Genomic DNA, 27,673 nt, shown 5'->3' on the forward strand with positions numbered 1-27,673 from the left:
TAAAGTTTTTAAAATTATGGCTGAAACAGAAAAACACTGTTCTCATGTCATGTTTCTCTGTTGATTGTAATGTTTTTATTACCTGTACCTGATTTTGTAAATTTGCATTTCTCTACAATCCCATAATACAGTGCATGTGATGATTATTCATACTGTGTGTCACAGTTCCAATGCGACCAATACATCAATACGTAAATATAACTCTAAATCTAAATAGTCATTAGAGTAAAGAAAGAACATGTCTTCACATTATACCACTGATGTGAATACACAACAGACATCTGTGTTTTACTAGTATTCAGGGAGGGGCTGGGTCTGCTATAATGCCACTGTATACCACTAGAGGGAATAGTGAGCCACTACAGCCTTACTCTGCTGCCATTCCTCAATACACATTCTTGTCTGTTCTTCTGTTCTCATGAAACGTCGTCAGTCGCAGCCCAAGTACTGTTCCAATTGCAAGTTTGCATAAACCAAGAATGCACGGAATACCTGGATGTTGTTCTTGTCCGCTAGCTTGAACCAAGGATGCACTGGTTGGTGACTCGTGTAGACTTGGCTGGGAAATAATTCCCAAGATGCAGTTCATGCCGGCCTGGCCATGAGCCCACTGTTTCGGACAGGAGCCTGGCAGTTATTTTCGGCTGAACCAACGAAATGTATTACAGTTTTGAAAAATATCTAAAATGTATAAATGACATGTAAATACTAGTACAAATGTATTGAAATCAAATCAAGTGACATTGTGGTGATTTGAGGGAAATATGTTAAGGAGCCAATGGCAGAAATACAGCAGAGTCAGGGGGGAAAGTTCGCAAGTATACAGCCGTTCCAATTACAGATAGACTTGCGTTCTTAGGAGGTACAGTATGTTCTTTGAGACCGTTCTTACCAAGACCATACTCGTCGAGTTCTCAAGACCATAGTCTGTGTTCTTGGTTTTGAGAAACGGCCTGCGTGTCTGAGTCGGACATGCCGTAAATAGGAAGAAGACTGGTAGTGATCTGTAAACAATGACAGAAGCGTTTCACAGAGCCACCATTATCACAACCACCACCTGCTGCTGGTGAGAAACAATGTTCACGGGTAAGGGGAAACAAAAAAAAGGGGAAAAACAACAGAAGCCAAACAAGAGTTAGTATTGTCCTCGCTTTTCCCCGGTGGAGATAACTTTCAGGAAGTAAAGAAATTAAGTTTGATGCTGAACTCAAAATGTACCTTCTACACTGGTAAACTGGGGACATGACGGTGGAATATGAAAGCAAAACAGTTTTTGTATGTTCAATTTTGTCTGGACAATTCAGAAGTGATCTTTAGTACAATTATCAAAACAATTTGTATGGAAAACCATTCCAGTGGCAGAGGATTTATCGTTGCACTACAGCTGTTCTATTCTGTAAACTGAGCTATAAAGAGAACTACAGGCTGATGCAGCAGCGATATTTTGACAGATTGTCTTAGTTTTTGTTTGAATGAGAAAACTTAATAGTACCACAAAATATTTCCTGTTAACTATTTTAATTTGCAGTATTTTTTTTTTTCTTTAGGTGATGGTAGCAGTGGGTGCCTTGTATTACAATTCTGCCCCCTGCAGTTCACGTTTACATCTCCGACCCCCCCCCCCCCCCCCCCCCCCCGAAAAAAAACAAATAAACAAAAAAAAAAACGCACAGTCAGTAAAAGTCATCCCGGTAATGCAGTACATATGGCCTGCACAGGACAGTACATGACAGTATAGTTATAGATAGACAGATTAATATAGATATAGATCAATATTATCTCTTTGTAATAAAACAGATTATATTGCATTAGGACAAACTAGGTAACTCCATTGCACTGGCCGCAGAAGATCAGTTTTTACACCTTGACAAGAGCAAGACATCAGCAACACGGTAATATAAAAAAAAATGCTATTACACTGAGAGAGAAAGAGAGTCAGAGTGCAGCCATAAAGCACAAAGGCATCTTTCACAAATATCAACTCAGTGCTATAGATAGGAGAGTTGAAAAGACATCAATTGACCACGAAACAGCTCTACAAGGTGCAATATGAGACAAAATGACAGGCTGAAGAAGCCTTAATACCAGGATGTGCAGGTAAAATGCTGAAATACTGATGTATATATTTCAAAGTATGATCTGTAAAACAAATTAACAAAAAAACAACAGATTCTTTTTATTTTTCTATTATTAGATCTATGACAAAATCTATTTAGTATTTTATTTATTGTAGGTATTCAACAATCCTACTTACAATATACAGAATTCTAAATAAATCTCAGAGTCTAATCGTATTTTATTATATAGAGTTTTGAAGATTATCCTGATCATGACAGGCAGCTGCACAGTCAACATGGACAGACAGGGTTGTAGCCATATGTCCATACACAATGGCACTGCACCCCCCATTTGAAAATGTACAGAGAAAACCAGTGTCAACCAGGAATTGATCTTGGGTCTTCCATGTTGTAGTCTGATGTATTACCTACTGAACTATACTCCCATTGTGACACTGACCAACCAGTTTGCTATCTAGTTGGCATTCTTTTTGAGCTTTGATGTTTACTTCTGTGGGTGGTGCTTGTGGGTAAATTTTTGCACCCCAAAGCTCTCCTAACTGTCATGTTGGAGTTGGAGGAGGGGAGGTGGGTTTACTGTGCACACGCCATTTACAACTAGTGTTTATATGGTAAAGGGAGTTAAATCTGAACTGGACTAAAGTCTAATAACCATGAAGAGACAACTGACTGTCTATTCAAGCATCATTTGGGTCTGTGCGCCAGAAAAACAAACAGGCAGCCACAAAAGGTATGTAATGTGTTATTATACAGTCTGAACTATGGAACTGAACACAGCCAGTGATTAAGTGAATCACACAATGGTGTCAAATATAGTGGTCTGTGTGTGTGTGTGTGTGTGTGTGTGTGTGTGTGTGTGTGTGTGTGTGTATGCAGGGTGCGCTTTGTCCAAAAACCAGAGGGGGATGGTGTTTTGTTTTTTTTTTTGTCTTTTTGTCGTCGGGGGGGTTACTAACGCTGGTGTGAAACAGAAGTGAAACTTTACATACTTTCAACATCCAACTCCTGGGTTCTATTCCTCTATGATACAGCAGATCTTACACGAAATTTTCATCACTTCTAACCTGTATCCACTGGACATACAAATGCTGAACCCATGAATTTGTGATGTTTACCCCCCCCCCCCCCCCCCCCCTTTACGGCGTGCCGGTGCATGAGGACTTTCATGAATTCTGAGACTGCCGACAGTTCGGTTCAGGTGAACGTTAGTGCCAGTAATGTAGGATATAGGTGTAAGAAAACTGTCACAACCTGCTTGTTATTTCAACTGGTTGGTTGTCGCCCCCGAGGATGAAATTCATTGAGCAGAAGTAAGGATGTAAAAGCCAACAAACTGCACCCTGTGTGTGTATATATGTATAGCACCCCCCCTCCCATTTTTTTTGGGATCCGCCACTGATACAACAAACATCATATACACCACCATATAATAATAATAAAGAATAATAATAAAGACAATAAATCACTAACATAATCAGCCTGTGTCAAAAACACATTTAAATCTGCAGTCTAATGTATCTGAAAGTGTATTTAGTGAGTCCAGCTCCTTAATGCAACAATATTTTGACATATACAGGGTGGGGAAGCAAAATTTACAATATTTTGAGGCAGGGATTGAAAGACAGTGTATGACCAATTAATTTATTGAAAGTCATGAGAATTTATTTGCCACAAGAAAATTGACATAATAGAAAATGTTTTTATTCTATGTGTCCTCCTTCTTTCTCAATAACTACCTTCACACGCTTCCTGAAACTTGCGCAAGTGTTCCTCAAATATTCGGGTGACAACTTCTCCCATTCTTCTTTAATAGTATCTTCCAGACTTTCTCGTAATAGTTTTGCTCATAGTCATTCTCTTCTTTACATTATAAACAGTCTTTATGGACACTCCAACTATTTTTGAAATCTCCTTTGGTGTGACGAGTGCATTCAGCAAATCATACACTCTTTGACGTTTGCTTTCCTGATTACTCATATGGGCAAAAGTTTCTGAAAAGGTATGGATAATAGTGTTAGGTATGATTATGACATCAGTATATGTTTGGTTTCAAAACAATTGATGTAGTGCCTACTGAGAAAAAACAACTAAATGTTCATTGTAAATTTTGCTTCCCCACCCTGTACATTAATAGTCCTTTTAATTATCTCAACTAACCCTCTGTCTGTGTTCTCTATTTTCCTCTTTTTTTTTTTTCCATGTTTTGGGCATTTCTGGTCATGGAGTTTGCATATTCTTGCAATATTACAAAGTATGTGCAGGAAGAACAATATAAAAACAATGTGACTCCAGTTCATTGTGCTCTTCTCACTCACTGCATTACTGTTAGTGTTGTACAGTTCTGTCTGAGAAACAACTCTGGGCGAGGGTTACATTTCTCTCTGTTGAATTCCATAAAGTTTTCCGACAGTGTTTGTATTTTTGAGTGTGATTTCAAACGTACCTGCTAATGAAACAGTCAAAAAATAATGGTTCCTGTTTCTATTTCACTGCCTTTTTCTCCAAAGCTGCGTTCTCTGTCCATTCGGTCTGTTATTTTCTTGACCATCACTCAGTCTCTCTCTTTCACTGAGCAAAGGAGGTCCTTCTCCAATTTCATCTGACCAAAGGCAGGAGATGTGGCTGAAAGATTATTGGCCACTCTGTGGATGCACTCGACCAGTGTGAGGGTGATATGACCATGTTTGCTGCAGTATCTGAGAATGATGTGAGTACAAATATTCCCAATGGCCCATACAACTCCCACAAACACCTGACATTAATGGAAATCCTCTACACAGATCCGGTATCTGAGAATGAAAGTGGTTTGTTAATGTATGATTTAGCATAATTTGTTAATTGTGTGGGATGCTGTCAGCCTTCACCATAAATATTTGTGTCCATTGAAGGATTCTGATGGTGTTTTTTTCCAAAATATTCTCTTTTCCTAAATTAATTTTCTTCACGGAGGTGCAAAGGTTACGGTCATCTGTCTCCACACCAGTTGTCTCTGAATGCTGGAATGGCTGCTGCTTTTCCTCCTCATGGCTGTAGAAAATATTAGAAGTGCTGTTGATGAAAATGTGGGGTCACCCAGACAGAAGCGACAGACAGCATTGCCAGATGGGAAATGTTGAAGCATCCTAATTAAGAGATTTGCACTGAGTAACTCCAGTACTGGCCAGTGAAGTGTGGTAGTGAGAATAAAATACCAAATAAAATACCAAAAATTTTCAACTTGATGCAAAGATTTCTTAAATGACAGCTTGTGAATCATGTTTGTCATCAGAACAATCATGATTGAAAACATAAAGAGAGATGCATAAAGAGATGAACGTAGGATCTGTGTTTTCTATTTGAATTACATAAAAAAAATGAATGAAATCGGGATAGGGTAGGCTGATTACAAAAATAAAATGTTGCAAAATAATCAGCTGTCATTATTATTATATACACTACCAGTCAAAAGTTTGGACTCACCTGGTTTTTCTTTATTTTCATGACTATTTACATTGCAGGTTCTCACTAAAGGCATCAAAACTATGAATGAGCACATATGGAATTATGCAGTTAAAAAAGTGTGACATAACTAAAAACGTTTTATATTTTAGATTCTTCAAAATAGCCACATTTTGCTTTTATTACTGCTTTGCACATTCTTGACATTCTCTCAATGAGCTTCATGAGGTAGTCACCTGAAATGTTTTCCAACAGTCTTGAAGGAGTTCCCAGTGATGCTGAGCACTTGTTGGCCATCTGCGGTCCATCTCATGTCATTTAAATGAGAAGGTGTGTCCAAACTTTTGACTGGTAGTGTATGTAGTGTATTGTACATCATTGTTCCTTGTTGTCCATCAACGTAATTTCATATTGTTCCGTGTTAGTTTGTTTTTTCAGTTGTGTGAGACTGTCAACTACACATAAATGAAAATACAGTTTCCACGGAAATATGAGAGTAATTTGTAATGTAAAACCATGTGCTACAGTGATCTGCATCTAAATGGCTTTTGGTTTGATATATAATAAACAAAAAAAAACATTCGAGTACCGTAAACACCCAATGCCAATGATAAAAGCGGGAAGAAGCAGAAATGTACAGGAACATTTCCTGACAAAACAGCTTGTAATGTTGCAATGTTCACAAAAAGCCAAAGGCATTTGAGAAAATTAGCTTCATTTTATTTTATTTAATTAAAAAACAAACAAAAAAAACCCCAATAACTTTTCTTTAAGTTATGTATAAACCTTTGAAAATCTAAACAGTTTGTAAATGAAGTAATTGTGAAGGTGTTAAAACTTGATGGAGTTTAGCAGCTTGTCATTAAAATTCCTTGATTCTCAAAGTTGCAAAGCATAATTTATAAAAGATGAGAAACAAGGGACACAAAACAGGCTGTAAAACTAAAATAAATATGAGAATTATGTGGTGTTTTGTAAGAGAGACCTTTCACATGCGCCGTGTGTTGTCGTATTGATGTAGATTATATTATATCAACTTTAAAGCAAGTGACTTATGAAGAGGGCAAATTATGTGCCATTAGCCTGTAATCACCACTTATGAACACAGAATGAGTGACTTAAAAGCAGGCAAGTGTAAAGTGGTGACATTGTTTTGTAGGATTTCTCCATGTCTTTATTGATATATAAAAATGACAGACTCATATATGTATCTGTGTATGTACTGTTTATGTCTTTACACAAGGACATGCATTTGACAGAGTTAGAGAGAGGAAATATTGTATGTTTAATAGAGGCATTATTAAATGATTTATGTCACTTTCGGCGGTTCCTGCTTTGCATCAGTTAAAAAAAAAAAAAAGAAAAAAAAAGAAAAAGAAACTGTGTGCCGTCTTGTTGGGATGGAACAGTTGGAGACGGCAGACGCTCCTTCTGCTTCCTCCTGTCCTAGTCTCCACTCTGCAGGAAGAAGCTTCAGTCCTCCACACCTCTGCTGATCCTTCCTTCTCACCCTCCTCCTTCCCATCCCTCCATCCAAAGCTGTCTCTGTCATTTTGTATTATGAATATATCATAGATTTCTACATCCCTGCTTTACTTGCCTTAAACCTCTATGTGTGATGTTATTATGTTAGTTTCATTTACACATTTACAAGTATTAAAACAGCCACTTGAATGTGTTTATTATGCAATTTTCAACTCTTTCTCCTTATTTATTTTTTTTTATGTTCCTTCTTTTTTCTTTATATAATCCCATCCAAGCCTCCTTCTCTTGCCTCACTCCCTTGAACACACACTGGCACACACGCACACACAAATACACACTCATGTAGATCCGTTCATACTGTGTCTGGCAGACAGACCTCCGGCCTGCAGGGCGAGTCCTCTTTCCCTCTGACTGTCTGAATCTGCCACCTCCTCCGTATCGCCCAGATCCTTTTCCCCTTTCCCGGGGAGTTGTCAATCCAAAACAGTCTGCTGAGTGTGTTGGGGGAGGTGAGGTGGGGGTGGGGGAGGTGGGAGTATAGATGGATGCATGACAAATAGGGTGTTGCGGTTGAAAGCAGGGTGAGGAAAAAAAGAGTGTGAATGGACAGCAGGAGGGTTAAGGTCACATCCTACTGTGGGGTAAGATGGCACTGTGTCAGGACACGGTGACCCCTTCCCTGACCCCGACTTCCTTCATCAACGTCAGCCCCTCACCGCACCCTTGGGCTGGCCTGCCGTCTGTCTGATTGGCTGCTTGGGGTTAGTGGGTCATCACCAGCTGGACTGGAGTGTTTACACACCTTCAGGTCACTGGTGACATATGGACCAAAGACTGGAACAGATTAACAGGTTCAGGAGACAGAAGTGTTTGATCAATGAGCTACAAATGCAAAACAACTCAGCAAAAATTAAAATGAGCTGCACTTTAATTCAGTACACTTGGAGGTGTGAATATAAAACATGGATTTGCACTTGCAACAGAGTTATTGTAGGTAATGAAAACTGAAAATAATTTGCTGGTAAAATCAGCTTCACTTCTGACTATTAAAGTTTAGCTCAAAACAAATAACTTATTACTGAGTTTTACAATTTGGAGTTTTTTCAATCCCACTTCTTTCAATTTTTATAAATCAAGGCTTATTTCATAATACTTGAAAAAGCTAAACAAACACTGTAGCAGACGGAAACTCACCTAGACCAATGTCAGTACTTCACTGTTCTTCCACAATATTATTATTACCACCTATCATAAGCCAATCCATAAATGACATCTTGTGTTTTCCTCCTTTTGTCAGATGGTGCTACGGGTTATTTTAACCATCTGTTGCCATGATAATACAGGTTTTGGTTATAATTTGACGGCTAGTGTCACAGGTCATTGAAGTTACTTATTGATTTTACTAGGGCTGTCAAAATGAACACATTAATGCAGATTAATCCATCATCATGATTAATCTGATTAAAAATTTTAACACAATTAACCCATCTGCAGCACAGAATGGCTCTGAATGTCTCTGCCAACACTTTTCGGGCAGTTTGTCCAAGTAGAGTTACTGTCGCACATGCACAAATGGACCGTTGATCTGGTAGTGACAGGCAGCAGAACCAACCGATAAAGATGGAAGACACTTAACAGCACGTCGACCCTCTGGATGGGAAATATGAGCACAAAAAAAACCCCAAGACAGAAGAGTTGTTTCAAGTTGTTCCGGTGAAACTGTTGAAGATGTTTAATAAACATGTTAAGTGCATAAATATTCCCTTCTTCAAAATAATGATTAAAAATGAAGGATATTTAATTGTGATTAATCAAAATTAATCCACAGCAACCCTGTGATTAATCTGATTAAAACTTTTAATTGTTTGACAGCACTGTAATTTACTGAACAGAAGTGTTATCATTCTAACTTCTTCAATGTTAAAAAAGTGAACATTTCCAACTTCAAAATGCCTGAGGATCATCCTTAGCCTGTGACCTCCCAAGTTTCATAAAAATATTCATAATGCTGACAGACAGATGGACAAGGATATAACTACGATGATGAACAATGTGAATAAAAACAAAAATAGAATTGCAGTAAATTGAGCTTTGATTTTTCATAGTGAACAAACATAAAAGGGCTGTGTTTTTCAAGGCTTTGCTCACAGAGCCAGAAAAAAACCAAAACTAACATAAATACTATATTAAAACTAGTTCTGGGCAGCGATTAAAATTTTTAATCGCAATTAATTGCATGGATTTCTGTGATTAATCGCATAGTTATATGGGGGGGGGGTTGCCAACATCAACAGCGTGTATTGCCTATAAGTGATATTTCAGACTCTAAGTACTCCGGTGATAAAAATAATTCCACATTGCAGTGCTTACAAACAACGTTGGCCTTCTCAACCCACCATCTGAAGACATTTCAAATGAAAATGTCCATGGAAAAGATCAGTACTTTTCTCCATGTTTATGTCCCCACTAGTTTATTTCCGATTGTGAGTGATTGACAGGAGTCTTAAGCCCACTACTCAGTACTAATACTAATAAGCCCAATAATATGTGATGTTCAGTTGTTAAAAGTATGCAAAGGGGGCCCTCTAGTGGTTGGAATAAGTTGCACTAACGTATGTTTTGTACTTGCGGTGTTCCCATAGTCAGTTCGGACGTAAGGAACTAACACACACGTTTCTTTCACTCTGTTTGTATGGCCGAAAAAAATGAATAGTATAAAATATCTCTGATGTGAACCTTTGTTGCTGGATAAAAAGACGTTGTAAACTTAAGTTAAGCTGTAAATGCTAATTGTTAGCGTGTCTATGGATTTTCCCATTCAAGTTAGCATCGAGCTAGCGATCTTTTTCCCATTCATTTAAATGTATTATGTCATGTAAATGTACTAAGGCACTGAACATAACTGAGACATATTTTGTATGTATGTTGCAGTTTTACAGTGAGTCTCAAGTGAAACATTTGGACAGAAGTTTTGGGTGTCCGGCTTTTCTTGGGAAACCTGTCGTCTATCTGCCGAGCTAATCGCTACACACACACAAGCAGGGGCAGAATAATATGAGTTAGAATAAAATGGCATTAATGTGAGATAAAAAAAATTGTCTGCATTATTTAATGAATGTGTTCAAGCGGTAAAAACGCGTTAACTTGCCCAGCCCTAATTAAAACACAACTTTAACTAGAACTTCCATAGATAAGAATAAAACCGTAAGTATACATTTGTAACACCGACTAAAACCATACATGAATTGAAAATCAGACTGAAAGAACAATGTAAAAACATAAAAAAATCTCCACTTCTGATATGCAGTATATTCACTGATCGGTGTGGGTATTTTGTTGGCAGTGGCCCGTGAAGGGGTGAGTCCCCTTCCAAAGTCCTTCCTGATGACGATCAATGTTCCCTGAGGGAGGTGTGAATGGCCTCGCTTTGGCAGCAGCTCATGTCCACTGTCTCCTGGGATCAGGGGGACAACAGCTGCTGCAGCAGGGCCAAACATCTGGTAGAAAAGGTAGAAAAGTCAAAGTCCTGTGTGCAGGGTGAGAGACTGTCGCACGAAGAATTGTATATGACAGAGCTGTCATCGTTAACAGAGTCTGCAAAAAGCAGTGCACACAACTCCCCAGACAGAGGCGTCATCGGAATCTTTCCTTCAAAGTATCGCTGAACATTTCTCCAATGATAAAAGACACTGTGATTTTGATAGGAAGGCCTGAGGGAGTATACTGTTACATACTGCATGCATGGTGGCAGCTGGTTTAGTTGTAGAAGACCCTTTTCTTTTTTTTTTCTTCTTTTACTGCCCGCTTAAATATTACTGCAGTTTATCTTTTTCCCCAAGTCGAACCTGTAAAACTTCCATCATGTTTTCTGATCTCTGTGAGTTGTTGGCATTTTTGAGGTCATGTCTAAGTCAACTGGTCACATGAGAGTCATCAGAGAAACAAGAAGCGATGCATGATTTTATCAAGATGCTTTTTCTCTGCAAGTGAACATATAGTGGAAGGAAAAGTGTCTATCAAGGATTTTGCAATTAGAAAAGTAAGTGAAAATTCAACCAGCCAACAGAATATTTGCAGTAACTATTGTCATTCAAAAGTAGTTAAACGTAGCGTGGCTGAAAGAGTTAAATATAAGTTTCTTTTGTTTTGATATGAGATAAAAAATAAAAAAAAAAACATGCTGTAAACTGTAGAAGATATGAGCTATAACAGGAGCAACACTAACAGATCTAAGCTGTAACACAGCACCAAATGTGCTGAAACTGAAAGGACAACTGTGAGGTCTGATGTTTTATGTCAAAAAACTGACCAGTGACCAATGTTGACCCCGTAATTAACACCATTTGTTTCTTTTAATCATAAGTGAATCCACATATCGTCACCTTCCTAAAATAATTGCCAAAATATTTTTTTTCAGAAAACACAAAAAACTTACCTATTTGATGATTTAAGCAAAAAAAAAAAGTTTCTGTAAAGAAAAAAAAAAAGCCAATTATTTCAGAAAGGTGCTGATAAACATTTCTTTTCAATTCTGTCTCTGGAAATTAGTTCCTGAAGTGTGCTGTTTTTTTTAATCTACTTTCTGTATGCAGTGTGTTATTTCATGCCACTGACTAAATTCTTGAAATTAAGATCCAGAATTAGAATTAAGAATTAGATCCAAATGTCATAACATAGTTGAAATTGTAATATGCAGCAAGTTATATCAAGAGTATTTTTTATTTTACAGCTGAGTAGCAGCTTCTTGTATGAAATTAATTTCAAAAGATCTCATCCTCAGCACCAAAACCACAAGAAAACAAAAAAGACAACACCCTGTTTGCACCACCAGATGAGTTAGTTTGAGCTCAGCAGAGCTCCAAGGTGAAGCAACGCCTCAGTGAAGACCTCTGGCAACACAGAAGACCAACTCAGGGCATTTACTCTTTAACTGAAAATGATTTCAAACAGTGTTCCTGCGGTTGTCAGTATCTTGCAGCTTTTCATCCCATCATGCACTATGCATTATTTTAGCTTGTCGATACTCTGCCAGCCATTTTTATTTCATTTGCCCTTGTCAGTATTTACCCCTCGCTCCTCACTCTGATGGAGAAGTTCCACAGGAGGTTGCTGAGCATACATTCTTAACAGAATCCCTTTTCAAATTAAATTTAAATGACCCCCTCAGCTCATAAGCAGAGGCTCTCCTGACAACTTAATTCATAATTCAGTGCTGAGCCAGGGCCTTGAGGGCTATAATGACGGCCTAAATGGAGGAGAGATGCTACTAAATGGGCTGTTTGTTTGCACCTAAACCTCTTTACAGGCCACAAGTCCACAGCTCAGCACTGTGATGGTGAGGAGGAGAAGAAGTGATGTAGAGAGGCAGTGGAGAGCCAATACGATTTGCTGACCATCCACTTTTACATCTCAGGTTGCCATGAGCTGCTCAACCACAGCGGAGTTATTGTCAAGTTTTGAATGTTTTAAAGAACATCTCCACTTGTGTGCATGTAAATGGATGCAGACCGCTTGTATGTCAGCGCAGGCTAGAGAAAGAGACAGAAACACACTCATTAGATATTTATATGAAGGAGTGGATAGTGTGAATGGTGACACAGAAAAGCCCCCAAAGGACGGAAGGGACCCTTGTGAGGAAGAGATGATGGAAGAGAATGCAGAGCAGAAAAAGGAAGGAAGGATACAGACCTGTTTTTAAACATAAGACGATATTGTGTGACCTTTATTGGCTTTCTTATTAAAAAAAAAAAATGGTTCAGTGCTATTGATGAAAAAACCCTTCTCAGATTCAATCAACAGTATAGTCATAGTAAAAAGAATAAAGTGTACTAAACTGGAAATGATACTAGTAACCATAGTAACCAGTTACCATAGCAGCACTGTATGGTAATAACTTATTTAAAATGAAGCTGAAGTCAGCAGCAAAAATAAATGGATGACAAACATAAGCATATGGAGAATATAACAACAATAACTGCAATGACAGTTATTATTATTATTATTATTATTATTATTATTATTATTATTATTATTATTATTATTATTATTATTTTGTGGGAACATTTTTCTAGTACTTGGGAGAGAATGAAATGTAAATCTGAAAGTCCAATTTTTCAGCATTGGGTTTTACTGCAATCATTTGATTTATCTTTGAAACATAGCAGTCATCGCAGAAGGTAATCTGATTTGATTGGCTAATTAAGCACATGGTCCAATCAAACTGTATAGCATGGCAAAAGTTGAGCCAAGTCCAGCATATGATCCCCACTGCATCAACGCCTCATGTCTGTCTTTAACACGGCTTTATTTTTCCCCTGGGCAGACTTAGGTTGGTGAAGTTTACGCCTCCTCATGTGTAACCGCTTAGTATATGAGTACACAACACACACCACAATTAAGGACGTGCGATCAGTGTTTTGGAAGAATATTTAAATGTGCATGTGAATAAGCTGAGACACAGGCAGATGAACCTCACCATAAACAAGCCATCAGAACAGAACGCCTACAAACGAGTCACTTCCTGGAGGAGTCAGACCACACATGGGATGTGCTCAAGGCCTGACCAAGGTTCTGGCAATCTGGAGACTGCATCAAGACAGATAAGGCTGCATTACAACTGACAGAAGGACAAATATAGCTAAGGTATTTTTGCAAAACAGCTGAACCAACTGCACTTTCTAGTTAGCGGCTGCACTCAGCAGTTGGTGTCTCACTGCCAAATGTAATAATAATGAACATTTTTAATATGATCTGAAAAAAGAGTTGGTTCTAAAAAGATAACGTAGGATAATGTGCTTAATGCCCTTCGCATTAAATATCCAAGCACAATGTACTGGGGCAAGGCTTGCATAATGTGATCTTATTTGAGTGTTATTTTACATTAAAATCCTCAGGTAGATCAAATGTTGAAACGAAATTACCAAAATCACTAACCAGGTAGTCACCGGATGAGGATAAAGTAATACAAGATTATCTCACTTAATGCTGACAAAAGGACCAGACACTTGATGTACTTCAGTCTATGAAGGAAGCTCCAAAACCACCAGTGGCACAAACTGATTCATTCTACTGTGAATCATACCCTGATGTGTCCAACCTCGAGCCATAGCTCCATCTGCTCACAACGTAGGCTAAAAAACCCCAAAAACAAGACAGTGTACAATTCAAAATAATAAAAAAAAAGAGCAAAAAAAAAGAGCAGCCATGTCACATCTGGATGATTACTACAATCACTCAAGAAAAGATAACACACTTGGTTCAGAATTCAAGACAAAATACATAAGATACCGATCCGCTCAACTAAGTCTATGACTACGTTCAGGCTGTTGGCAAATGTGGCCCAAATTTGATTTTTTTTTGCCCATATGTGACCTGTATACGATCTGTTAAAGACAGTTGGAACAGCACAAATCTGATTTTTTCAAATCCAACCCAGGCCACTGAAGTGTAACAAAAGCGATGATGAGTGGATGCTGAAGAAAAAACTCTGCTGATGCCTTCTTGAGTACATAAAAATATTTGATTACAAAAAGAACAGCATCAGAACAGGTATCATGGTGTTCCACAAATCTATTGTATCATTCTCTTATATAGGTTGGTTGTCTCATGACATGTCCTGCTAAAAGAGTACATTCGAGTTCACCTAAAGTTAATGATTGTTCCCAGTGTAAGCAAACTCTATACCCTAGACTCTTCTAGCTCACAATATCCCAAAAGCCACAGAATGCACTCAGGTTGTTGACTCAGGTTACCTGAGGTATTTCAGATCACATAAGACAGTTTACTTCAGAACACATAAGGCAGTTCAGATACTTCACCACTTTTATACGAGGTCCTAAATCTGATGCGTATCTGATATTTTGCAATATGACTTCAGTCTGAACGGCCAGGTTGCATTTATCCGATCTTTCTGTCATTGAAATGCGACAAACGTCACCACTCTGCGTCCCACGAGGAGCAGTGGTGGGAAAAATATATTTTCTTCCGTAAACACAGTGCGTACCTGTGTGGTCACATATTACGCCAGAACCTCTTTGGTCACTTCAGGGTCGCTTTCTGCTCATACTCAAAACTGATAGAAGTCGCATGTAATGTGTAATATAAATGAGCACACAAAAAATTGCATTTCACAAAAAAATCTGAATTGTGCATTAAGACCTGCTGTCTGAACATAGTCTAAGTGACTTTGTTAGACCTGTTCACTACTACTGCTACTGTGTTTCCTCTGTTATACAAAGCGATGTGCATTGTTGTTTATACTATACAAAGAATATATACAGGCACTAGTCTTGATTAAATAGTATACTGTAATTTTTAACAAATAGCTTAAATTCTGAACTCTAAAATACCACCAGCTATTTATCAATATTTATAATTTTCCATTTAATTATATTTCACTATGTATTATGAAACAATAAAACCTGCATCACTCCTCTTGTTAGCTCCATGCTTTCCATTAAAGGGGTCATATTTTGCTAAACCCACTTTTATTAGTCTTTGGCATATTTATTTGTGTATTTGGACCCTAATAGTTCCAAAAGTTTGAATTTGAACCCTCCAGGTGCTGCAAAGCTATCTTTATATTCATTTGGGCAAAAAACGAGTGGATTTCTACAACCTGTTTTAATTCCTGCTTAATTTGTTAAGTCCATAACTAGTTACACCATGATATTTGCACATATAAGGTCAAAACTTCCGACAAACATTCCTCTGAGTTGCCGTAATTGTTTGTCAGCAGCAACAGTTGTAGTCCACACTAAAAAAATATGTTCAGACTTTGAGTCGATTGTCTAAAATGTTCAGTTGTTGGTTGAACAGGACAGAGGAGCTCAGCTAACAACCTGGAAGGGGTGGGGCATGAAGTGGCTCGTGCATTTAATCCATAAAGACCCAGTGTTACTTTTGTGACACTTTCCAAATGATTTTTTCTCTCTATTTAACCTTTCTCTGGTAATTTATCATCATCTATCATGCCATTATCCTCTGCATTTTGTGTTTTTTCAGTGTAAATTGTGTATTTTCCTATATTTAATTCATCGATCATGTAGATGTTCATAAAAACTCACATTAAATTTGAGGGCTATTACATCAAAAACCGAGAAAACTGAAGAAAAAGTGACTTTTTCAGCAAAGATATCATTAATTGAACATAAACCCAGTGTCTCCATCCACTGTAATTTATCAAACTCCATGGGTTTTACTGGTGAATCAATGTTGTAGAAGATGACGGTGTTTTCACGTTCACTACAAAGCCTCTGAACGTCCAAATGGGTCATATCTGATGACCGTGAAAAGATGACAAACTGCATTTCACAACAATTATTTACAGTTTATATCTGTAGATGATTTTGGTGGACGGGTCTTTATGGGTTAAAGGGCCAGCGCTCAAAACAACCTTTCTAGTGTCATTAGTCAGAAATATTGTTGTGTATATTTTAATATTTTAATGTGCGCTGTTTTTATATTTATTTTTATTTTATTGTATTTCTAATCAAATCTTAATGTATTTTAATATTGTATTTTTTCAATCAATGTGAAGCACTTTGGGCTACAATTTCTGTATGAAAGGTGCTATACAAATAAAGTTTATTATTATTATTATTATTATTATTATTATTATTATTATTAAGTAGGGCTGAAGATGGACCTGTGGAGTTTAACTAATGAAGAATTCAGACCCAAGTATAGCATTTACAGTTTATGTAGACCACAGGGAAATGTTTTAAAATGCATAATACTATTTAAAAAAAAAGCCATATATGACGCCTTTAAATTACCGTACTGTGCTTTATACAGCATATAAGATCTTTAAAAATTCTGCTTTTCAAAGGAGTCTCTGTAAACCTAATCTATTTGTGCAGCTCCCATTGCAGCTGGAACACTTGGACGATAAAAGGCACTTCATAATAATGACAGCGGCTGAACATGATTACATCTCAGCACAAAAATGTAGCTCTTTGTTCCCATGACGATTCAGCAGGTCAGGATGGCTGTTGGTCGTAAAGTCGAGCCCGATGGCTGTGAACCCAGAGACCAAGACCTCCAGACACATCGCCTGAGATCTGCTGTTACCTAAAGGGGGCAGTTACGTTAAAACAGCCTGGACCACCCATGTCCTGCTGTGCCATTACCTGGTTTAACAGCGGTGATTTGTCGTTGGCTCTCACTGGCACTCTGATGTGAGTTTGGGAGTGAGCTCTATTAAAAAGTCATTAAATCTAAGAGAAAGCGTGGTGGGCTCACCCCTCTTGGCGAAAGGCGCCTCTAGAAATTACTCCATCCATCATAATTACACCAACTGGACACTGGCTCACATAGGCCAAGGGACACAGATCCCCTCATGACCCCACTGAACCAGACTGCAAGTGTATATAGTGAGAAGGGAAGGAGGGAGTGGATAAAGAGCGGCGATGTATATAGAAGAGGAAGATGAGCGGAATGGAGGAAGAAAAGAAGAGCTGCAGGGAACGAGGAAGAGAAGAAGACAGGAAGGACATTAAGAGAATGAAGAAAGGCTGCTGTCATAAAACTGATAAAAAAAAAAGAACATATTACCTCACTATCAACTGTAAATGCAGGCTCTGTTTCTGTGAATAAATGTGTGTAAGTGCACAGGGTGTGGCAACAGATTTTCGGTAATTTTGAGTCCAGAAGCAAACTGGAAATGAGGTTGGATTCAGATAAATACATTATCTATGAGCCTGGCTTCAGTCATGAGAAATTAGATAACTACTTTTCCTTCCTTTTAAACTTTAAAACGTTTTGATGTAATAGACCAGAGCATTACAAAAGCCTGTCTTAAAAGGAAACTAATGTCCTTGTGTGGGAGGTACAGAATTGCCACAAGTGAATATATGGTACCTTAAATAAACTACTTACTGTTGATTGTATTTGTTGCTGTGGCCGTAGGGGAACAGTTGCCCAGCGCAGGAAATGATATTAGGCGAAAAGACAATCAAAGGTTGGCAGGAAATCGCAGTGTTAGCCCACACTATTGACTGCCGACTGTCCCAGTGCACATTATTTACAGAGAATAAAAACAAACCTTATGACCTGTCAGTCCATCCTGGGTCTAATACAGAAAAGAACACAAACATATGTAAATCTGGGGGACAATTACAGTCCTTGTCACCTTACTGGTAGTAGAAAGGATGTTTCACGTCAGAGATTGAAGTCAGAGCCAAGGTTCATAGTGTGTGGATTTCCTAAACTATGTTATGTGAGTATTTTTCTCTTCAGACTTAAACCCAATGTATTAATACAGAGGATTTACAGTGTAGTAACAGTAATTATGTTCATTTTAAATGATAAACTCAGCAGTATCATGTCCCACTCTTAACATTTTGCTAGCAAAATTCAAGTCTTACCGCTTTGTAATACTTAAATACTGTCCTATTGTCTAATTACATTAATAATTATCAAATCATATTAGTCTGTTCTACTATTTTTTTTTTTTTATAATCCATTCTACATTTTGATTATTTTAATGTTTCTATCTTTAATTTCACAGTGTTGTTATTTTGCTCAGTCTTCCTTTTGTTTATAAAAAGCACACTAAATCCATATTACCTTTGTCTATGAAATAAATACAACCTGTCCTGCAAATGGATATAAGGACATGATCAAAAATGTCATAATTAAAGCTGCAGTGCTTAGCAAAACTGAGGAAGAAATCTAATGAGTCTTCAGCAAATTGTAATTGAAGTGACAAGGAAATAAGACATCTACATCTATATATTTCATGTGTTTTTAGAATTCTTTCTCCATGACTAATCAGACAGGTGTTAGGTTAAACACACAACTGACTGCTGTGATTATTGTTTGCTGATCAGATTTTGGATGTGACTCTACAACTCTATGTCTCGAGTCAGAAAGTTACAAAAGTGGCTTCACTTAACCATAAAGTCTGTAATAGTGTTAGGTCATTTGTTTTAGAAGAAAAACTGTCCCTTTTCCAATTCTGGTGTATTTTTTTTAATCCCTTGACTTCAACTTTAACTGCCACTATAAAAATTACTAGGTGTCTAATAGCCTTTGAATCTTCTACAGCAAAAACACTGCCTTCTTTGACTATTAATGATTTAGTATCTTAGGGGTAATGTTAGATTACAAAAATTTATGTAACCGTACATCACTATTTATTTACCAATCATTTTTACAGATCCACTGATATCTTTACAAGACAAAAGAATTAATGACAATATGGAGCAAGGAAAAGTTTTTACGACTGATTAAACTGCCAATGTCATTCACATTCATCCCTCCTTAAAATTTTGACATTGAAGTCGCATTATGCCTGTCTGAAAAATTTCCCTTTATTAGAAACCACATAACTGTTGAACTGAACATCTAAGTCAGTGTAATGAATACCTGTATAAATATATCTGAATCGATGCACCTTTAACTCAAAGTCATTAATCAGTGAATTCAGTCGGTCAAATATGAAGCAAATTAAGGGCAGGTGGGGAGTCGTAATTCTTTTCATGTGCAGCTCAAGTGTCTCTCAAGGACACTCAACTGAACATGTGGTGATTGTATAATGTTTTCACACCTAATTGAACTTACTGTCTGTGTAGGAGCCACTATATCACATATTAAGTCAATACAGCTCCTGACATGGTTGAGCGTTCTTGAGGTTCCATGAATTGATTTGAGAAGATCTGTTGATATGCAAATAACGGCTGCAAGGAAGCTCAGTTCCTTTTGTAATATTGGTAGCACACTTGAGATATACATGGTGTATGTAAATCAAATGCTGCAAACCTGATAGGATGGCACTTCACATTGCAGATGGATAATAACCCAAAACATATCGCAAAAGCAACCCAAGAGCTTTTGCAGTTTTGAAGATAAAGATGTGGGATATTCCTCAGTGGCTAAGTCAGTCACCTGATCTCAACCCAACAGAGCAGCCTTTCAGTGACTGACGACTGAACTGAAGGCACAAAGACCCTCAAATAAGCAGCAACTGCTTGTAGCTGCTGTTGTAAAAGGCCTGACAATGCATTTCCAGTTGGAGGAAACTCAGTCCAGACTTCACACAGTCACTGACTACAAAGTATTTTCATTTAAGTGTCGTGGCCATGGGGTAAAGTTTTTACAATTTAGCCTACTACTAACCCAAAAATTGTAGTAGGCCAAGTTCACAAAGCTACCCTGACACAGGACCAGGGAAACACTAACAGGCCTAAATCCCACACTAAAGACCACACAGGTAAGTGACTGAAGGTCCAGTAGCCTAGACTATGAAAATAGAGTCTTCACTGAATTGCTGTAACATAGAAAAAGAAGAAAAATAGTTGATTTTCTTAAAATAAATAAATTAAAAAAAAAAAAAAAAAAAAAATATATATATATATATATATATATATATATATATATATATATATATATATAAATAAATATATATATATATATATATATATATATATATATATATATATATATATATATATATATATATATAGCCACACTCAGACCTACAATAAAAATTTTTTTAAAAAAATCCAGATTAATAACTAACCGGAGCTTTGAGCAGTGCTCTTCTTACTCAAATGCAGTTTCAAGTAATGGTGTAAATAGGCCTACCAGGGTGTTAACATAGAGCCTTGTTTAACTACACCAGAGGTTTTTTGAAGAACCTACAGACTTCCGAATCAATTTATGGGGTGAATTGGGCTGCAGGTCCTGATGGATCCTGAACCCAGAAAGGCAGACCCAGATGAATTGTCCCGAGCCCCCTGAGAGGATGAGAAGACAGGCCCGAATCAGTGAATCCAAATTAAAAGGGTAAAGAGAAGGGGAGGCTTGTCACTCTTTAAGTTCTGTATTTGATAACATGATTTAGTGGTTGAACTATGGTTAGACTGAAAACTGTTCTTAATTGGTAATGATACATACCACACTATAGTGCACACTTTGTGCAGAGACAGTTTTGGACACCCAGTCGAGATGTCCACCAGTAAAGCACATCATGTCCCCAGATGCCACCACAGAGCTACAACAGCAACCAGTTAGCTTTAGTGATTGCACATGAATGTTTTGTTCGTCTAGAGCTACTCACCGCTATGTCATGACTATGGGGGATTCTCCCATAGGGCATGTCCTGCTCACCAAAACACCAGCGCTGAGCTATAAACAGTGGCCAGTCAGTTATGATTTTGCCATTTTATGAATGATCGTTTACGCTAACTCACCACGCATGTGACGAAGAGTGCCCAACCACTGGGCTTTGAATCCCAGTGAAGGTGACTGGAATGGGTGTAGTTCCTTGGGCCAGGTTACCCTTGCGCTCAGCGGCTCTGCTGCAAACAGTGGGTGATATCAGGGGATGAGAAGGAGGCAAGACCAGGTAAGAGACCCTCCTGATGTAAATTCTGGGGACATGCAATTGGCCAACCAGTGAATGCATGAACCACCACACAAGTATTAAAAACAATCCTCATAATTATAACGATTTTAGTTTGTCCAAAGGGTGGCATAGTGATGCAGTGGTTAGCAACTGGTGTAGGCCTATCTGTGTGGAATTTACATGTTCTCCACATGTCTGTGTGGGTTCTCTGGTTACCCCACGTACCTTCCATCGTCCGAACCCATGCACCTTAATAGGTTAATTGGTCAAACTAAATTGTCTATATGTGTGAATGTGAGAATGAATTATTGTTCTTCTGTATTTGTTAGCACTGTGATGAACTGAAGACATGTTTGTCGTGTTTCCTGGCTTTGCCCATAGGTAGCCAGGTTGGGTTCCGGCACCCTGTGACCCTTTTATGTTTATGTTTACGCATTTGGCAGACGCTTTTTTCCAAAGCGACTTACAGGGGAAAACCAATTAAATCACTCAATCAATCAAATTTTATTTATACAGCGCCAGATCACAAAAAAGTTATCTCTTGACATTTTATATATAGAGTTGGTCAAAACCAGACTCTAAGTCAATTCTACAGAAACCCAACAGAATCCTCCTGGAGCAAACACTTGTGACTGGTGACAGTGGCGAGGAAAAACTTCCCTTTAACAGGCAGAAACCTCGAGCAGACCCAGACTCCTGGAGGATGGCCGTCTGCCTTGACCAGTTGGGGTTAAAGAGAGAGAGTAGAGAAGGGGAAAAAGAGAGAGCGATAGAGATAGGGACTGGGGGAGAGGGGGAGAAGGGGGGAGTAGGGGGAGACACATGGAGGCGGTTGAGGATAAGTGAGTGGTGATGATGAGGGCAGGGAAGAGGCCGGACCACCGCAGCAGGTCCAGAGATAATCGTGAAAGAATCTGTGGTTGTCCTGGGAAAAACCTTATTAGAATATTTAAAATGGAATGTTTGAAAGTGCTAGGACAGGAGGTGCTCTCGGAAGAGCTGGGTCTTCAGGAGCTTCTTGAAGATAGGCAGGGATGACTCTGTTCTTGTAGCACTTGAAGAGCCTGGATTGTCTTGTACAAGGTCTGGGGACCACCAGACTACGTTCCCCAGACGAGCGGAGTGGTCGTGGGGCGACATAAGCTTTTATTAGTGCACCTAAGTAGACAGGAGCAGACCCACGGAGAATTTTGTAGGCTAGGATTAAAGATTTGAATTTTATGCGGGCAGCTATGGGTAGCCAGTGTAACTCAATGAGTAAGGGGGTGACATGTGCCCTTTTAGGCTGATTGAAGACCAGACGCGCTGCTGCATTCTGGACCATCTGTAGTGGTTTGACAACACAAGCTGGGAGGCCCGTTAGAAGAGCATTGCAGTAGTCAAGACGGGAGATAACCATAGTCTGCACCAGGAGCTGGGTGGCCTGTTCGGCATGCCCTTTTGAGCATGCGGTTCAGAAAAAAGATGGATGGATGGATGGATGGATGGATGGATGGATGGATGGTTCAATTAATTTTGAGTCTCTGAAAATGCAGAGACTTTGTTTAAAATAGTAATCAATCTTAAATGGTTTATATGATATATCTATGAAAGCTTGAATTAAAGCTGAACATGCACACTTCAGTCACGTCTTCATTTTTACTCTCAGCCACACTGGCCACAGGGTATTGTCATTAGTTGGTTGTCCGTCTGTCCGTCTGTCCGTCCTTTTGTCCAAAAACTTTGCCATGCACTGATAAGTCAGGCCACTAGGTGGCAGTAGTGCACCTGATAATTCAGGCCGAGGGTTTTCAAGCACACACACGTTATGTTTTCATTTTAAATCCATTGTGATAGAGTACAGAGGGAGAGAGCATTACAATATATGTGTCACTGTCCAAATACCTATGGGCTTGACTTTGTGTGTGTGGAGGCTATATATATACATACTACATGGTACATCTTTACATCTTTGCATTCTCATCTTTGTGTTTATTTATGTAGCTTGCTGTCCACATATAGCTGCCTGCCTGTGTGGTCTGATGTTCTCCTTGATCTCTGGGCATACCTGAGGCTCTGAGTGTAGCAGCACTGCCAACAGGCTAGAGGACACATCAGCCTGGAGACATAGAAACAGGGACTGGGGCTCTTAATGATGACCATCGGAGCACCATAGAATGACAAAACAGGGAAACAAATAGCATGTGCAATGCACACCTGTCTGCTGCAGTGGCAAAAGTCTCAGAGGAGGAAGCAGAGGACAAGGTGAATACGATAAAAATGGCAGAGAAGGCACAGTAGAGTTGGAGGGCATGATGTTGCTGCAGAGAAAGAAGTTTTGGAGGCCAAAGCAGGGGGTGGTGAACGCTTGAAGTCTGGGGATCATTACAGAGGTGAAGTAAAAAACAGCACAAGGCGTGATGTACATCTCTGTACAAGGAGGGTGCATTTAGAGCGCTTGAGGAAGAAAAGAGGCAGGCACAGAAAACAGAAGAAGAGAATGAACGTACCGCACTCTCCCAGAGAAAGAGTAGGTGGAGAAAGAAAGCTGCAGAGAAGGATCTGTTCACATGCTTCCGTGGATTCTGGAATAGTCACGTCTGCAGGAAAAAGAAAAAAAAAATGAGGGAGTGAAAGAGACAGAGAGGAGGGAAAAGGAGAGAGATGCTAACCCATATTTCTATTACTATGTGGTGTCAGCGGTCAGTGTGTGAGGTTTCCTGTTGCTTAGTTACTGTATTGCAACGGCAGCGTCTGTGTCTGTGTTTGTATGTGTCATCCTGCCAGTGGTGGGTGTCTGCACGACTCTCCCACTGCTGCTACCATGTCTGCTGCCTTGAAACTGTACTGCTGTTAACAAGAATCGGTCTACTGACAGGGAACTTTCACCCTTATCCATTTCCTCTATAGGCGTCTATGCCTTGCTGCATATTCTGCTTCAGACTGCTACTACAGCACTATGGAGAATATCAGTTCCCAGTGGGTTTTGAGGAGGCAACATGCTCCCTGGACAAGCTGTGTGCACTGGCCCAGGTGACCTGTCGTAACCCCGCCCATCAATCACCATTGGTTGACGGCCCCAGCCACGGCTCCCTGCCCTAAGGAAACGTGAATCTCCCCTTTACGCCTGTAGGATGATGGATGAGGATAGAGCGCCGGGCCCTAAGGGCTGGGGCTCTATGGAGTGTGAAGCTGTATGGAAGTGGAGTGGGGCAGGGAAGAAGGGGCCCAGGGAAAAGTTACTAAAGAACAAATTTAGTATTATTGAATAAGTGAACAATATCTAGCCTAGGAGTGGGATGATTGCACTTCCCTCCAGGGTACATGAATCTAATTTTGATCATTTTTTCAATTGAGCAACACTGAAATGTCAATTGACCCCTGTTTTCTTGAAAGTTAGAAGTTGCTTTAGGAAAAAGATAAATCATCACACCTCTTGTCAGGTTTATATCACTTTTTTAGAGAAAAAATTAAATAACAGGATACAATACGAGATGCAATTTCTTCTTTGCTTGGATGGCTTTAGCATAGTGAGACTCTAACAGAGACTCTATAAGTGAAGCTGTCTTTGAAAAAAAGTTGCCAGGAAGTTTACACCTGAAGCCATGAGATCAGATGAAACCCGTCTCTGATTTGCGTCAGCTGTTTGGTCTCCAACAACACAGTGATAACAGTTATTTTTGAATGTTACATTATTGAGCTAAAATGATGACACAGTACTCTGATGTCAATTGGTTGCATATTAGATTTACAATATAAGAATCTACTTAGGAGGTCATTTTCTTGTGCAAAGATTGCCTTTGAGCTGCAGCCATGTGTATTTTATCAACTGCTGGGTAGTGACCTACTACTCAATGTGAATGGATCACATAGTGTCTTTAGGGTCTTCTGTAGCTGCAAGCCCTGTCTTTTGAAACACTTCTGTGCTACACATCACCAGCTGCTGCTAATAACAAACTCTGCACATACTGTACTGGCCAGCCAACGCTAGTACATGTTGAAGTGCTGCCTGTGCAGCAAAGAATACCAAAGAGCTTGTTTGGCACTTCAGGGCTTGCTAAGTTGTTTATGTACAAGAATCAAATGGCATACATCAACGGTACATAGTTGTTAGCCTGTTGAATATTCCCTGTTTGTATATGCACTTTGGAGAAACTCACTTACTCACTTTGGATAACAGTTAAGGCTACACTTGATGCCAAGAGTGTAGTATTGTTCAGACATTATTGTTTTTGAATTAATCCAAAGACTTACTGAGAAGAGCTAGATTTGTAGTAAATAAGGACATTATAATTTCATGTTATCACCATATCCTTAAAGTTATACCTACTGATGTGGCATTTCTCACAGCACTTAGTAAAAATTTGAAAATACAATATCAGTAACACCCAAGGACAAAAAAAAGTTCCTGTCTCCTTTGCCAAGACAGCAAGTCAGTCACTTAATGCTGAACAGTCAAGAGGAAAGGTCTCAGAAGTGAAAATAAATGGACACACAAGACCTAAATGCAGACCTAAATTCATGTGAATCCGGATCACGTTCAGACAAAGTGAAACATTAAGAAAATCCTCGGTCATATTTGAAGCCAATGAGCCAATCTCTGGTCCAAGAAAAGCACCGGCTTCTTCATGCAGTGCATGAATCGTTTGTCCAAACATATGGAGACAGCTGCTTCAGAAAACTCTGCATCCGACCTGCACAAGTGAATTTCAGATGTGTCTGTGGTTATTGGATAGTTGTGTTAGATTATTCCACAGGGCACTGACAGTAAATCATTTATTTTGACAACACATTCTCACTGATACTTGGTCAAACACAAATCCATAAGGTCTTAAGGTCATAAACAATTGTTTATGTCAGAGAATGTGAAGTCAGAGAAAAGGATTTTTTTTTTCCCCTCAAGGTTGATTTTTCTGAGCCTTCACAGATGTCATGAGACAACCACAATGATAGAACCTTGGAACTCTAGCCTAGCCACAATGTGCTTCACAAGTGACACAAAACTGATATAGACACTAAACTGATATAGACACTAAACATATAACACACTGTTTAAAGACTTTTAGAGCATCATTTTTCGATATTCAGGGTACCTGAAATGACATCAAGATAATAACATGGTTATGGTTTGTTAGCTTAAGCATAAAAATAACTTGGATATGGTTAGAAAAAGAGTTAAAATGAAGAGTGAAAAGATAAAGAGAGAAAAAGCAACAATAAAACCCATGAAATAGGATACATACAGCGGTTTCCCTCAAGTCCGCAAACTTTGGTGTTCCCTCAAACCACCTCTGTCCCTGGTTTTTGCTGTTTAGCTATGCCACCTCACCCATGTCATCAATTTCCAACATCGAAAGATTTACACTGTCTTCCATCTGGTACCATGTGTGGGAAATTGATGCTATAGTTACCCACAGTGTTGAAAACAGATGCCAAGAGGTTGTGGTGAAGCAGAAGTATGTGACAAAGTGGGAGAGAGAATGTGCGCTGTATGGTGGTTGTGTAAATCTAGTGGTCTTAGATTCACTAGTTCTGCTTATGTAAATTCTGCCTACACCACATAAAGTCATTATCATTCAGGACTCGATTAGCACTCGATTAAGTGTGACCAAAAAATCTGAAAGCTTAACTGCCATCACGCACATTGTACTAAGGACATTTGAGAAAGTATTTCAGTAAAAGTACAAATTTAACATAGAAGCACATTTAACAACACCTTACACTAGAAACCCATCCAAAAGTATTAGTTACAGATAGATTTACTCCCCCCTGAAGGGGAGGCAAGGGGTATTGTTTTTGGTTTGTTTGTTTGTTTGTTAAAACTGTAGCAGCAAAACTGTTTGTTGAATTCATACCAAAATTGGTTTATAGATTAGCAGTGACCCAGAACAGATCTGATCACATTTTGGGAACAACAGGTAAAAGTTCATTTTTTTTAAATGAATTTTTACAATCTTTTTCTTCCCCATTTACTTATAATGCACAAAATTTCCAATATATGCAGCAGTAAAACTATTGGTTGAATTCATACCAAATTGGGTTTATAGATTGCCAGTGACCCAAAATATATGTGATTATATTTTGGGAAAAGTAGGTCAAAGTTAAATTTTTTTTAATGAATTTTTAAAAAAAAAAATTTTCTTCCCATTTACCTATAATGACAGAAATTTGTCTATGCTGTTTATGTCTATGCTGACATCAGCACATGCCTAAACATGATGACATCAGCTGGATTGATGCCAAAATAAGCTACAATACATGTGAGGGGCGGGGTTTGTTGTGCCTGGCACCATTTGTTAAGGCCTGTTTTGCTTATGTCCACCAACCAATCAATCAATCAACC

Source organism: Sphaeramia orbicularis, chromosome 3 (assembly GCF_902148855.1).
Source record: "Sphaeramia orbicularis chromosome 3, fSphaOr1.1, whole genome shotgun sequence".
Lineage (NCBI taxonomy): Eukaryota > Metazoa > Chordata > Actinopteri > Kurtiformes > Apogonidae > Sphaeramia > Sphaeramia orbicularis.